Source organism: Protopterus annectens, chromosome 8.part0, assembly GCF_019279795.1.
Source record: "Protopterus annectens isolate FY-2018-M chromosome 8.part0, PAN1.0, whole genome shotgun sequence".
NCBI lineage: Eukaryota > Metazoa > Chordata > Ceratodontiformes > Protopteridae > Protopterus > Protopterus annectens.
Window position 1 is genome coordinate 272,519,242 of NC_056741.1, and position 15,205 is coordinate 272,534,446.

The following is a 15,205-nucleotide window of genomic DNA, read 5'->3' on the forward strand; positions in this document are numbered from 1 at the left end:
GAATGACAAGTAAGATCGATACAATGTAATATGGAGTATAACAAAAAAAATAAGATTAGGGAGGTATTATATAGTAATCAAAAAAATAGGGCAATTGTAGCAATATGAGCAAATATAAGCTAAAAGTAGCTTCACTGTAACAGATATAGGCACTGCAGTAAGGACGGCAATTGCCAGAACATAAGGTGAGACCGAATTATGCAGCTGGAAGAGATAATATATTTGGTGAACACAGCATTAAATTGAGCAATAGCATAACTTCTGAGGTACATAGCTCTGAAAGTCAGTCACAGTTACAAATGAATTGCCAGCATGTTGATGTTTGGGCACTTTTGACAAGTTAAACTTGATCAACCTGTTCTTGACACGGTAGCTGTCAGCAAAAAGGGGCAGGCTCAATTCATCATGAACTCCAGCATCACAGACTTTCCCTTTTACCTCAGAAAGAATAATACTTATTTCCTCACCAATGTCAACAATGGACATAATGAATAAGTTTGAATGTAACACAGATATCTATAGCACATTGTGTGACCTTTCAGTCTTTTCAGTTTGCTACCAGTGGTAAATATACTTTCCTGTTCATATTTTAGTCATATTTACTTTCTTGTAAAAGAAGGATTACTAGTTGAATTCACATCTATTAGATTTAAGTGTTAACTTATTTTAACTGTGGAGCCTTTCTACCCTGGCTTCCACTAAAATGTGCTTTTTCCCAAAAGTACTTTACCATGTAGCGGTGGTGGTGCTGTGGTAGTGTTGTCGCCTCACAGTAAGACACTGTCCGGTTCGATTCTCAGCTAGAGCATCTTCTGTGTGGAGACATGCGTGAATTGGCGTACCTTCATTGAAGGTTGTGCATCAGGGCTGGAAACTCGGCACGTAAAAATCAACTGCTAATCATTAGTGGACCGGAGTTCCGCTGTGGCAACCCGCAACAAAAAAAACTTTACCATGTAAATTCCATTTATACCTTGGAAGTCTTAAAAGATCACCCTGTCATTAACTCATGTGGCTTTTTTAGTGCGTGCATAACTTGCAATAAAGCCGTATGCCTCCATAAATCTTGACTTAAATGCATCCAAGAGGTTGCTAAAACTCATACTTAACTATGGTACACAGTAAGCAGGACTAATAACTTTCAGTAACATTGTGAGTGACAACAGTAATTATCTGGATTAATTCTGAATATTTGCTGCAAGTGACCCATCAAATGAGGTTTCTGAAAATCATACATGTTGCTTGATTTGCTGCAAACTGTCACTTTTTGCAAAAAAAAAAAAAAAAAAAACATGCACACGTGGTATGGTAACTTGTGATATGATCCATTTCACTGAGATGAATAAAACCAAACAAAAAAAAAACAATTGGCCAGATGACAGTCGAATTAGAAAAACTCAAAACTTATTTTAAGCATGGTGCTTTGCCTCCCCGCACTCACTCAAAATGAAACTGTGCTTGCAAACATTCTAACTCCCATCACCACCATTGCTGCTAAAGAAAGGGTTTGATGACTGCTGGAAAAAAACATGTTTGCTATGCTACCTATGTACATTGTATATGACAGATTAAGATGAGAAATCCAGTTGTATTTAATTCTGTCATTAAACAATAACACAAGCGTTAATCTGTCTATTGGAAAACTTCATTTGATTTACTGGAGGGTGAACCCTACTTTAAAAGTATAATGTTGATCACTAGGAACTATTGCAACCATTAAACTTAAAGAAAACCTTCTGAGCTGGGAATTTCTGGTTAAAGGTTTATAGTGCCTGAATATTTGAACTGTATCTTATTGAAATTAGTACACCTTGTTTGCTCTAGCATAGACTAGATCCAGGCCTGCTGAATCTAGCTTTGTTTATATGCTTGTTGTTTGTTTGCTTGTTATTTCCCTGGAAGCTAATTCCACCTAATACGCGGCTTCTCAGCGCTTCTGTGGATCACTAGTGATATCTGCATTGCTTACTGTACTTATTTCCTTGTTTCACTTGAAAGAAAGTTACTGTTTGTCGTTTTTGCATTTAGTTACTTGTAACACATTGCACTCAAGTTACCTGGCACTTGCTCACTAAAGCAATTATATAAGTCAGCACTAAAAATTAAAAGCACTACACCCTCACTCCCCACTGGCCCTTGTTTTCAATTATTAAGGAATTCCCAATATTATTCTAGCATGTCCAAAGGTCAGTTGTCAATCTCCTCTCCGGTCCAGCTGGTGAATCTGGGAATCTTGAGGCAATGTTATAACTGCCTCATGTACACAGACAACCCTCTCCTCCTCCCACATAACACAAATACTTGCGAGAGATGCAGCTATTTAGCCAAACTGGAGGCTGAGCTCTCTCAACTCAGGACTGGCAAGACCAGACAGGAGGAGAAGGCAACTACACACACCACAAAACCAGCCTCACATAATGCTACCACACCACTGAATCAAACACATAAACACACAAAGACATACTCGGAGGCTCTGAGTAAAAATTTAACTAAACAGCAGAGGCCTCCAAAGCAGACACCCAAACAACTGCTACCTCAAGACACCCCACAAGCAACACATAAACCACAAAAGCAGTGTGCACACTGCTTTGCACACTGCTTTGCACACTGCTTTGCACACCACAAAAGCAGTGTGCAAAGCAGTGACAGCCCTTAAGGCCAAATACAACACCAAACATACTTGTCATAGGTGACTCCATAGTCAGACACACTGACGTCCCACTCACCAGGCTGAACAAGGAGAGGGTCACAGTAAGCTGCCTATCGGGCGCTAGAATCCGCCACATAACACAAGCACTCGGGTCACTCCACGGCAAGTACAAATATGACACAGTCATTGTCCATGCTGGTGTGAACGACCTGAGACATACCTCCCTGGACTACATGAAAAGAGACATAGAGGAGCTCTCTGATTATGTAGCCCAGGCAGGTATGACCCTGACCCTGAGCAGTATCCTTCCTTCACCAAGAATGATGCCACAATATAGAGACAAGATGATCAGCTTTAACAATTGGCTTAATGTCTGGTGTCATTCAAAGGGGATCCAGTGTCTGTCTGCCTGGGATGACATGCTTGACAAGCCACGCTGCTTCGCAAGGGACGGCTTGCATCTGTCACCCCTGGGATTCCGGATATTGGCTAAGGCTCTTGCCACCCCCATAGTGCCTTTTTTAGGCAAGGCTCAAATTCTAAACCTACCACCCTAGAAAACAAAAATGGGAAGAAACTGAGGGTAATGCTGCTCAATGCCAGAAGTCTAAATCTCAAAATGCACGCACTCGAGGCCCTTCTCAGTATGGAGAACATCGATGTCTGTGCTGTAACTGAAACCTGGTTCAAGGCTCCTGAGAGCACCCCGGCACTATTAGGTTTTACCTCATATCATGCGTTCCGGCCCCAAAACCCGGACCACACCACAAAAGGAGGGGGTGTATCCATATTCATAAAGGATACCCACACCTCCAGGTTGGTGGCAACGCACGAAGCTTCGGAAACCATTCAGGTGCAACTAACCATAGGCAAAACTGCTCTACAAATTGTAGCATGCTACAGGCCACCCTCTCAAACTCAGGAACCCCACACAGCCTTCCTGAAGACACTGGAGGGTATAAATGTATCTCCAAACACCATCATATTGGGTGACTTCAACTACCCGAATATAAACTGGGAGCATTACTCAAGCCCTAACTTTCTAGCCCAACGGTTCCTGGAGTTCATAAATTCAAATGCCATGGAACATCTAGTCACTGTTCCCACGAGAGGAGAAAATATACTAGATCTCATTATCACAAACATGGGGACAAAATGCTCCACACCGGAAGTATATCCCTCATTGGTGAGATCTGATCATAAACTAATCTCACTGGAAATCCACATCCCGCCCCCACCCCAAACAAAAAAGACCACAGTGAAGAACTTCTCTAAAGCAAACTTCACACTACTCAAGACTGGTGTGGTATCCTTCAAGGCCCCTGAGCCAGTGGAAACCACAACCCAAGCTGCGGAAGCCCTTACAAATGCCTTCTATGAACACCTCCAGGACTGCATGGATCAGGCAATCCCAAATAAAACCAAGACTCTTTCCACAAAGGGCAAACATCCAGTCTGGTGGACCCCAGCCATTAACAAACTTTACAATAAGAGGAGAAAGCTATTACATGATAGAACAAAATCCATAAAAGGGAAGTCACCCCTGATCATTATTAGTAAAAAAATACGAGCACTCATAAAATCAACTAAGGCCAATTTTGAGAGAAAAATTGCCATTGATTCAAAGGACAATCATAAGGCCTTTTTCAGCTATGTTAGGAACCTGGGTGGAAACTCCCAGATATGCTCAGAATTAGTCCAAAATGATACAAAAATCACTGAACCCACAGACATTGCCAACATACTGGCAGACAGGTTCAGTGCAAACTTCACCCTCTCCCCCCCTAAAGGAGAGATAACTATCCCAGCGGAGTGTAGCCTCCCAGACATCTCAAATGCGCAGGTGAAAGCTGCTCTCTCTAAAGCTAAAAACACAGCATCAATGGGACCGGATGGTGTCCCCGGCTGTGTGCTACATGAGATAAATGAGGAATTAAACCCGCACATAAGGCAGCTGTTTAATCTCAGCCTTACCACAGGATACATGCCCAAGGAGTGGCGTACGGCAACTGTGGTCCCACTTCACAAAGGCGGTGCCTCTACAGACCCTGGTAATTACCGCCCCATAAGCTTAACAAGTCTAGTCTGCAAAGCTATGGAGAGGATCATAATGGAGCTCATAAACAAAGATATAGGGGACTTGCAGACATTGGACCTGACCCAGTTTGGCTTCTTCAAGGGAAGATCATGCCTTTTGAACTTGGTCGACTTCTTCGAAACAGTCACCAAGGCCATTGATGAGGGAAAGGCAGTCCATACAGCCTACCTTGACCTTGCAAAGGCTTTCGACACAATACCCCACTCGGGTATTGTAGAAAAACTTACCAGCTTAAATGTAAACCCATATGTCACAAGATGGGTTGCAAACTGGCTTAAGGACAGAACCCACAGGGTTAGAGTTGCTGGTGCTATGTCAGACTCCAAGCCGGTCACAAGTGGTGTCCCACAGGGCTCAGTCCTTGGCCCCCTATTGTTCGGCATCTACTTCTCAGAAGTACAGGCCAACATGGGAGGACTTTGGCTGACAAAGTTTGCAGGCGACTGCAAACTGGGCCATAGTGGAAAGTGCATCGGACACGGATATCCTTCAGAAGGGACTCACGGAAACAGATAGCTGGTGCCAGAGCCATGGCCTGAAGTTAAATGCCAAAAAATGTATAGTCATACCCTTCGGGAAAAACAAGGTAACCCCAAGCTACCATATAGGTGGCAATCCACTAAGCACAGAAGAGGTTATCAGTGACCTGGGGACCCAGGTTGACAGTGGCCTTTCTTTTGACACTCACGTTGCTAAAGTGGTTAGAAAGACCTTCTACATTGCCCACCTGATCATGAAGGGATTCACATCCAGATCTAGTGAGGTCATTGTTCCCCTGTACTCTTCACTTATCAGACCAATGATTGAGTACAATGCCCCATTCGGGATGTATCTCACCCGACATCTGCAGCAATTGGAGAGACCCCCAAAAGTTCCTCACCAAAAGGATAAAGGGACTCCAAAATCTGTCATATGCTGCCAGATTGAAGAAACTCCAGCTCTATTCAGTCGCATACCATCTGCTCAGAGGTGACATGTGCCTGACATACAAGGCCATGTCCAACCCGGAATTAATGGACATGCTCCACCTCAAAAAATCCAAATCCACCAAAACCACTAGAGCAAGCGACTTAAACCTTAGCACGGATATAAATAGGACGTGCTGGAGGGATAGATTTATCACTCAGAGACTCCCTATGCTGTGGAATAAAATCCCAGTCCATGTGAGGCAGAGCACCTCGCTGGCTCTGTTCAAGAGAAATCTTGACCTGTGGATGGGAGATCGTAGGTTTACCCCGGGAATCATCTCTGTGTCACTGCTGGACAGAGGCACAACAAACTAATGGGCACAGTATTTTTTCATATAAGGGGTGGCGTAAGCCACAAAAATTTGGGCTAGGCTTATAAATGCCTTAGGGCAGATAGCCTAGTATAAACCTATGAACCTATGAACCTATGAACCTCCACCTTCTCCTACAGTTTAACTCAACTTCTCAGGTTGCTTTTCTCCCTACAATATGCTTCCAGTACTGTATAAGTACCCGAAACTTGCTTGTACTTCATAAAACTTTAATTTCCTCACTTTGGTATCAAAGGAAGAGAAAGACAACCCACTTTTTTAAACTTAACTTCTTACATATGTTGCAGAGGAATTTATCTACACCTGCATGACATACCACAGACACAGAGATATTTGCAGTCATTGGCTCAAATGCTGCAAACAAGGCAGGGAGGTGTGAAACTGTTTCCATTGTCTTTATTGCAGAGAGAGAGAGAGAACTTACAGTGAATCATAGCTGCTTCTAATGTAACTATACCTTGCATAGCAAAACAAGACAATTAGATCAGTCAATGGTTCAAAGGCAGTTGTCACCTCTTTCGACAAATTTACATAAGTAGCATCACAGTATTGAAAAACTAGGGTTTAAATTTTAAACATTTGTTGTTTACACTACTTTACATTTTCAGATGACTTGAATGTAGTGTTGAAGTTATCTGTGACATTTAGAGAAAAGTCAGAAAATATTCATCTTGGACTACAAAAAGATACTTCGAACAGAGGCCTTCAATTTAGCAACTGTTTTGGTTGCAGCTACATAATTCCTAAGTATACTGTTAAACAAGCCCTGAGACATACACAGATGAGGGCCATTCAAGAAATAAAAGCAGTCATAGGTTCATAGGTTCATAGGTTCATACTAGGCTATCTGCCCAGGGGCATTTATAAGCCTAGCCCATAGTTATGTGGCTTTCGCCGCCCCTTTAGTTTGAAATAAAAACTATGCCTATTATTTTGCTGTGCCTCTGTCAAGCAGTGACACTGAAGTAATCCCTGGGGTATATCTGCGATCTCCCATCCATTGGTCAAGATTCCTCTTGAACAAGGCCAGCGAGGTGCTCTGCCTCACATGTACCGGGATTTTGTTCCACAGCATAGGGAGTCTCTGGGTGATGAATCTGTCCCTCCAGTACGTTCTATTTATAACCGTGTCAAGGTTTAAGTCTCCCGCCCTTGTGGTTCTGAGGGATCTAGATTTTTTGAGGTGAAGCATATTCATCAAATCTGGATTTGACATGACCTTATATGTCAGGCACAGGTCACCTCTGAGCAAGCGGTATGAGACTGAATAGAGCTGGAGTTCTTTCAGTCGGGCAGCATAAGACATTTTTGAGACCCTTTATCCTTTTGGTGAGGAACTTTTGGGGCCTTTCAAGCTGCAGCAGGTGTCGGGTCAGATACATTCCGAACGGGGCATTGTACTCAATCATAGGTCTAATGAGTGATGAGTACAGGGGGATGATGACCTCCCTTGATCTAGATGTGAATCCCTTCATGATCAGGTGGGCAATATAGAAGGTTTTCCTAACTACTTTAGCAACATGAGTGTCAAACGAAAGGCTACTGTCAACCTGGGTCCCCAGATCCCTGATGACTTCTTCTGTGCTCAGTGGATTGCCACCTATATGGTAGCTAGGGGTAACCTTGTTTTTCCCAAAGGGTATGACTATGCATTTCTTGGCGTTTAACTTTAGGCCATGGCTCTGGCATCAGTTATCCGTTTCTGTGAGGCCCTTCTGAAGGATATCTGTGTCAGATGTGTTTTCGACTATGGCGCCCAGTTTGCAGTCATCTGCAAACTTTGTCAGCCATAACCCTCCTGTGTTTGCTTGTACTTCAGAAAAGTAGATGCCGAACAAGAGTGGACCCAGGACTGAGCCCTGTGGGACACCACTTGTGACAGGCTTTGAGTCTGACATGGCTCCAGCAACTCTGACCCTGTGGGTTCTGTCACTTAGCCAGTTTGCAACCCATCTTGTGATGTATGGGTTTACATTCAAGCTGATGAGTTTTTCGATGATACCTGAGTGGGGTATTGTGTCAAAGGCCTTTGCCAGGTCGAGGTAGGCTGTATGGACTGCCTTTCCCTCATCAATGGCCTTGGTGACTGTCTCGAAAAAGTCAACCAAGTTTAAGAGGCAGGATCTGCCTTTGACAAAGCCAAACTGGGTTGGATCCAAAGTCTGCAAGTTCCCTATGTCTTTATTTATGAGTTCCATTATGATCCTCTCCATGACTTTGCAGATAAGGCTTGTCAAGCTAATGGAGCGGTAATTTCCAGGGTCGGTGGAGGCACCGCCCTTATGAAGTGGGACCACAGTCGCTGTGCGCCACTCCTTGGGCACGTATCCTGAGGTGAGGCTAAGATTAAACAGCTGTCCTAACTGTGGGTTTAATTCCTCATTGAGTTCGTGAAGCACACAGCCGGGGACACCATCCGGTCCCATGGATGCTGTGTTTTTTGCCTCAGTGAGAGCAGTTCTCACCTGGGCATTGGAGATGTTTGGGGGGCTACAATCCTCTGGTATAGATATCTCTCCTTTTGGGGGGGGGAAGAAGTTAGCACTGAACCTGTCAGCCAGTATGTTGGCAATGTGTAAAGGTTCAGTAATTTTCACATCATTTTGAACTTGTTACAGACAGTATATAAGATGACAGTGACTGACACTAATCAAATTATTCAATGGCATGGGAATACACCACTTCATCCTTATGTCTAGTATGACTCATATAAAGCAGACTTAAAATGGATTATGGGAAAGAGAAAGGCTTGAAGAAAAATAAGATCACATTGATATATCAAGCCCCATGACTGCCATTTTGCAGAAAACATATTAAAATTTTATAGCCCCAGTATAGCAATTGAAAAAAAAACACATTTCTTACAAAAAAGGTAAGCCCCTGAATAAATACCACCAACATCAAATCTTTAGTCTAGAAACCAGTTCTGCCCTTAGTTCTATACAAAAATGTTACCTACAACTAACAGAAAATACAATGAAAATGGAAGTGCAACCACCCAGTCAAGTGACATTCGCACTACACTGAACCTAAAGTAAGAGCCTTATACAAACAAATTTCCTGACAATATAGAAAAAATACCTGCATAGAAAACCTCTCATGATATAGCCTGGACAGAAATCAAGGATCCTCAATCCCACCTCTGCCACTAAAATGTAACAGCCTCTCTACCCTGTTCCAATAATTAAGGAGCCTCAATCCTCACTGTTAATACTGGTGAAAGATAGTCACTAAAACCAGTAATGAATTTACACAGTATTTTCAGATGCAGGTCTGAGCATCAAACACAATCTCCCCCAAGAGTATACAGGGAACATGCTCCAGACCTGGGACTGGACTCTCTGCTTCACCAGATCCCCAAAAAAGACTCACTTTGCAGAATTGTGTCTCATTTCCAAGTAGCTGATACACCCACACCTGGGTATTTGTTTTTCACTCACACACTACAGATTTACTAGTTGTACCCTTTCTTCCCAGACTATAAGGTAACCACACTGCCACCATTCTTACAAGGGTATCCAATTATACTAAGTAAAATCAATACCCATATAAATTGTAGAGTATAACTAAAGCAGCAAGGCTTCTCAGAGTAGCCATAACATCACTAAAATAAGCACAAGTACTCTCGAGATGTTTAAAGTATTCTCTAAAAAACAGCCACAATGAAAGGTATAAAAATATTTAATAATAAATAATAAAATAGATATTTAGTATTCTCATGTTTCCTAAATACAATAAATATCAGAGTTTCAATCACAGGAGAAATAAAAATAACACCATTAGACAGATTTACACAGATGCAGAAAAACAATACTTAAATCTCAATGTATTTCCTGACTGTCTAAAGAATAGTTCACTACCTGACTTAATTAATACAGCAAGGCAAGATTAAATGCTGAGATGCCTACTTTCACAAGGTAAGGGGATAAGCTTCAAACTTCTAACCGAACTGAATTCAACTAACTGTCTGTGATAACTGACAGAGATCTTTTATCAGGTTCTAAAGAAAACAAAACAAACTGCTGTGAGAGTTCCATCCTCTCAGTGCTGGTTATAGAATGACATCACATTTGATCAATCACCTGACTCTGGTACAATACACATTCAGAGCTTTGTTATGATCTGTTGCAGTGTCTGAAAGCTATAGAACAATTTCAAAAACGTCTACTCTTCCCTTTAGTAATTCTTTGTTTAAACAAACATTCAGTCAGTTATAATAACTCTGTTGATACATTTTTAACACAGGCATTTTAACACAGTACAAGTCAGTGTGATTGTCAAATGACACAAAATTATTTACAAAACTCCAGCTAACTATGCTGGCATAGTTACACATGCACTGCTCCACTCTCCCCAGCACAGATGGCAATACCTCACATCATCACATCTCATCCTCCCAACCCTTTATGAAGACTTAAGCTAGTTTTTCAAGTGACCCTGGAAAAGCATTGCATGAGAGAAATGAGCCTATCTGAGAACACTTTAACCTATACCTGTCTTGAGAGTACATATGCACTGGTATTGCTGACCCCACTAAGGTGCTTTGACTTATTAATGGGGTCAATTCCTGTCATGGTATTAGAAACCCAAAAGACTGGGAGAAGTGCTGTACTGTCATGTCATATGCCTGCAACCCTAGGCTCTACCTTAATAACTTGGCATTTTTCAGACTGACTCTATGTAGCCATGTTAAAGGAGACTATGGTCTGTAACTAGAGGGAATTTCCTTCTATATAGATAAGGTTGAAGTTTCTGCAGTGCCCATACTATGGATAGACATTCTTTTTCAACAGCTGCATAGCATTCCTTCCTGGGTTGCAGTCTACAGCTGCGATAAATGACTGGGTGCTCTTCTCCCTCTGAGGAAGCTTGGTTGTGTACACCCCACCCTATGGTTTGAAGCATCCACTTGCACAACAAATTCTTTGCTGTAACCTGGACAGGCTAACACAGGGGGTCCTCCCAAATCCACTTTATGCTTTGGGAATGCCTGCTCACAGGCTGGGGTCCACACTACCTTATCTGGCCTGTTTGTTTACCTGTCAGGACTGTGAGGGGAGTAGCTATTGTACTATAATTATGAACAAGCTTTCTATAGTACCCCATTGTCCCCAAGAATGCCCTCACCTGCTTTTTGGCAACAGGGGCAGGCCATACCTGAATAGCTTCCACTTTGGCAGGTTCTGGCCTAATCTTACCACTCCCTACTTTATGTCCCAGGTAAGAGATCTGTTCCATACCTAGCTGACACTTACTGAGCTTAATGGTCAACCTTGCCCTTTTCAGTCTACCCAGGACCTCCCTGACATGCTGAAGGTGTTCTTGCCAGGAATGACTGTAGATGGCAATATCATCCAGGTAAGCAAGAGCATAACTGCCTGGTAGGATATGATATACCAGCCTCTGGAAGGTTGCTAGGGCATCTTTGTGAACTCATATAATCCAAAAAAAGTCACAAAGGTTGACCTTTCTCTAGCGATGAGAGTCAAGGGCACCTGCCAGTAGCCATTGGTCAGTTCTGTAATTGTCATATACTTAGCCCCACCCAGCTGCTCTAAAGCTTTGTCTGTTCTAGGCATGGGTTAAGCATAGGTTCATAGGTTCATAGGTTTATACTAGGCTATCTGCCCAAGGGCATTTATAAGCCTAGCCCATAGTTATTTGGTTTTCGCCACCCCTTTAGTTTGAATAAAACTATGCCTATTATTTTGCTGTGCCTCTGTCAAGCAGTGACACTGAAGTAATCCCTGGGGTATATCTGCGATCCCCCATCCATTGGTCAAGATTCCTCTTGAACAAGGCCAGCGAGGTGCTCTGCCTCACATGTACCGGGATTTTGTTCCACAGCATAGGGAGTCTCTGGGTGATGAATCTGTCCCTCCAGCACGTTCTATTAATAACCGTGTCAAGGTTTAAGTCTCCCACCCTTGTGGTTCTGAGGGATCTAGATTTTTTGAGGTGAAGCATATTCATCAAATCAGGGTTTGACATGGCCTTATATGTCAGGCACAGGTCACCTCTGAGCAAGCGGTATGAGACTGAATAGAGCTGGAGTTCTTTCAGTTGGGCAGCATAAGACATATTTTTGAGACCCTTTATCCTTTTGGTGAGGAACTTTTGGGGCCTTTCCAGCTGCTGCAGGTGTCGGGTCAGATACATTCCGAATGGGGCATTGTACTCAATCATAGGTCTAATGAGTGATGAGTACAGGGGACGATGACCTCCCTTGATCTAGATGTGAATCCCTTCATGATCAGGTGGGCAATGTAGAAGGTTTTCCTAACCACTTTAGCAACATGAGTGTCAAACGAGAGGCTACTGTCAACCTGGGTCCCCAGATCCCTGATGACTTCTTCTGTGCTCAGTGGATTGCCACCTATATGGTAGCTAGGGGTAACCTTGTTTTTCCCGAAGGGTATGACTATGCATTTCTTGGCATTTAACTTTAGGCCATGGCTCTGGCACCAGTTATCCGTTTCTGTGAGGCCCTTCTGAAGGATATCTGTGTCAGATGTATTTTCGACTATGGCCCAGTTTGCAGTCATCTGCAAACTTTGTCAGCCATAACCCTCCTGTGTTTGCTTGTACTTCAGAAAAGTAGATGCCGAACAAGAGTGGACCCAGGACTGAGCCTGTGGGACACCACTTGTGACAGGCTTTGAGTCTGACATGGCTCCAGCAACTCTGACCCTGTGGGTTCTGTCACTTAGCCAGTTTGCAACCCATCTTGTGATGTATGGGTTTACATTCAAGCTGATGAGTTTTTCAATGATACCTGAGTGGGGTATTGTGTCAAAGGCCTTTGCCAGGTCAAGGTAGGCTGTATGGACTGCCTTTCCCTCATCAATGGCCTTGGTGACTGTCTCGAAAAAGTCAACCAAGTTTAAAAGGCATGATCTGCCTTTGACAAAGCCAAACTGGGTTGGATCCAAAGTCTGCAAGTTCCCTATGTCTTTATTTATGAGTTCCATTATGATCCTCTCCATGGCTTTGCAGATAAGGCTTGTCAAGCTAATGGGACGGTAATTTTCAGGGTCGGTGGAGGCACCGCCCTTGTGAATCTGACTCTCTGTGACTGTTTAATTTTCTGTAGTCCATGCAGAATCTGATGCTATCATCTTTGTTTGGTAGCAGCACCACTGGGGATGCCCAGGGACTGCTGGACTCCTGGATTACACCCAGTTCCAACATTTCCTGTATCTCCTCCCTAAGAGTCTGTCTGACTTGCTCAGGCACCATATAAGAGGCCTGCTTTATAGACCTTTGGGGTCCTGTATCCTCATGGTGCTGCACCAGGTTGGTGTGACCAGGTTTCCCAGTGAGCATGCTTCCAAACTCCTGCAACACTGTTAGGGTTTTTTAAACCTAGGTAGGGGATAGCCACTGGGATATTGCTACCCCTTCCATAGAAGTGTCAGTCACCAGATCCCTCTCGAATTTCTCCTGCCATTCACTGAAAATACTCAGCACGAGGACCTCCCTATCATGGCAAGGCTTCATCATGTTAACATGGTACAATTTGTGCCCCTGCCTCCTGCTTAGCAGGTTTATCATATAATTAACATCACTAACCTTCCTTTCCACTTTGAGGAGTCCCTCCCAAGCTGCCTGCAGCTTATTGTATCTGACAGGAATGAGAACTATAACTTGCTTTCCCACAGCATACTGTCAGGCTAGAGCATTCCTGTTATACCAGAACTTTTTCTGCTTTTGGGCTCCTATCAGGTTCTCCTGGGCCAAGCCCATAAACTCTCGAAGCCTTGTCCTGAGGTTTAGTACATATGCCACAACAGACTCCTTGTGGGATTAATACTCGCTCTCCCATTCATCATGAATTAAATCTAAAGGCCCCCTCACCCTATACAGCAACTCAAAGGGTGAAAACCCTGGGGATTCCTGGGGTACCTCTCTGTATGCAAACAGTACATGGGGCAAATATTTGTCCCACTCTCTCTATTAAACTGGTCCACAGATGTGCATAGCACTTCTTTATGTACAGTTTAACCTCTCCACAAGATCATTAGTCTGGGGTTGATAGGGGGGTGGTCTTTAGGTGCTTCACCCCACAATGCTTCCACAGACAAGCCAGCAGGTCTGACATGAAATTGGCATCTCTGTCAGTCAGTATTTCTCTCAGAAAACCTACCCCACTGAAAATCTCTAATAAAGCAATTGCCACCTTCTTTGCTTCAATGGAGGACTGAGTCACCATCTCAGAATATCTAGTAGCATAATCTACTGCTTCCAGGATATGCTTGTTCCCCATGGAAGTTGGAGTACTCAGAGGCTCCACAATATCCATTGCTAGCCTCTGAAACGGAACCTGAATCACAGGCAAAAGCATCAATGGAACCTTGCTTGTGTCCCTTGCTTTGCTTACCTTTTGGCACTGCTCAAAGGTCCTGTAGTCTGCGGTTACATGTTTTGCAATCCAAGGCAAATAAAAGTTCTGCATAATATGTCTCTTGGTATGCTTTATACCCATATGATTTGCAAAAGGAATGTCATGAGCTATGGCTAAAAGTGCCAGATGGTAGGCTCTGGGTATTACCAACTGCTGTATTACCTCACCCTCTAGTCCTCCCTTTGGGGTACACACTCTATACATTAACCTTTTGTTCTAGTATAAAAACTCACCTTTTTCTTGACCATCAGGTGCTTCCTTAGCTACCTCCCTCAAGCCTCATAAGATAGGGTCTGAAATGTAAACATTTCTCAACTCTACCTTTCTGACTCCTTCCAGCTCCCATTCTACAAGAAGCCTAGTATCTTCTGACAGCAGTGCTTCACTATCAGCATGGGTATTACCACTCACCTCTATCCTTGCAGTCACACTATCCATGGGGGCATCAGTACCTACCAGCAGCTGTGGCTCACTTTCAGGCTCACTGCTACAAGGTAGCTCCACCCCTGAAACAGCCACATCATTTGCCCTAGCTTCAGGTGTGGGGTCTCTGCATGCATGCACACAAAGGACTGCATTATCAAAATCATTCCCTATCAAGACATCTGCAGGAATATCCTCAAACACAGCTACTTGCTTTCTTCCTTTTCCACCCTCCCAGTCAAGGTGAACCCTGGTCGAAGGTACTTGGAATGTGATCCCTCCTTAAGCTCTGAATGGAGTGGACTGCCCAAACAAGTACTGCTCCTCTTT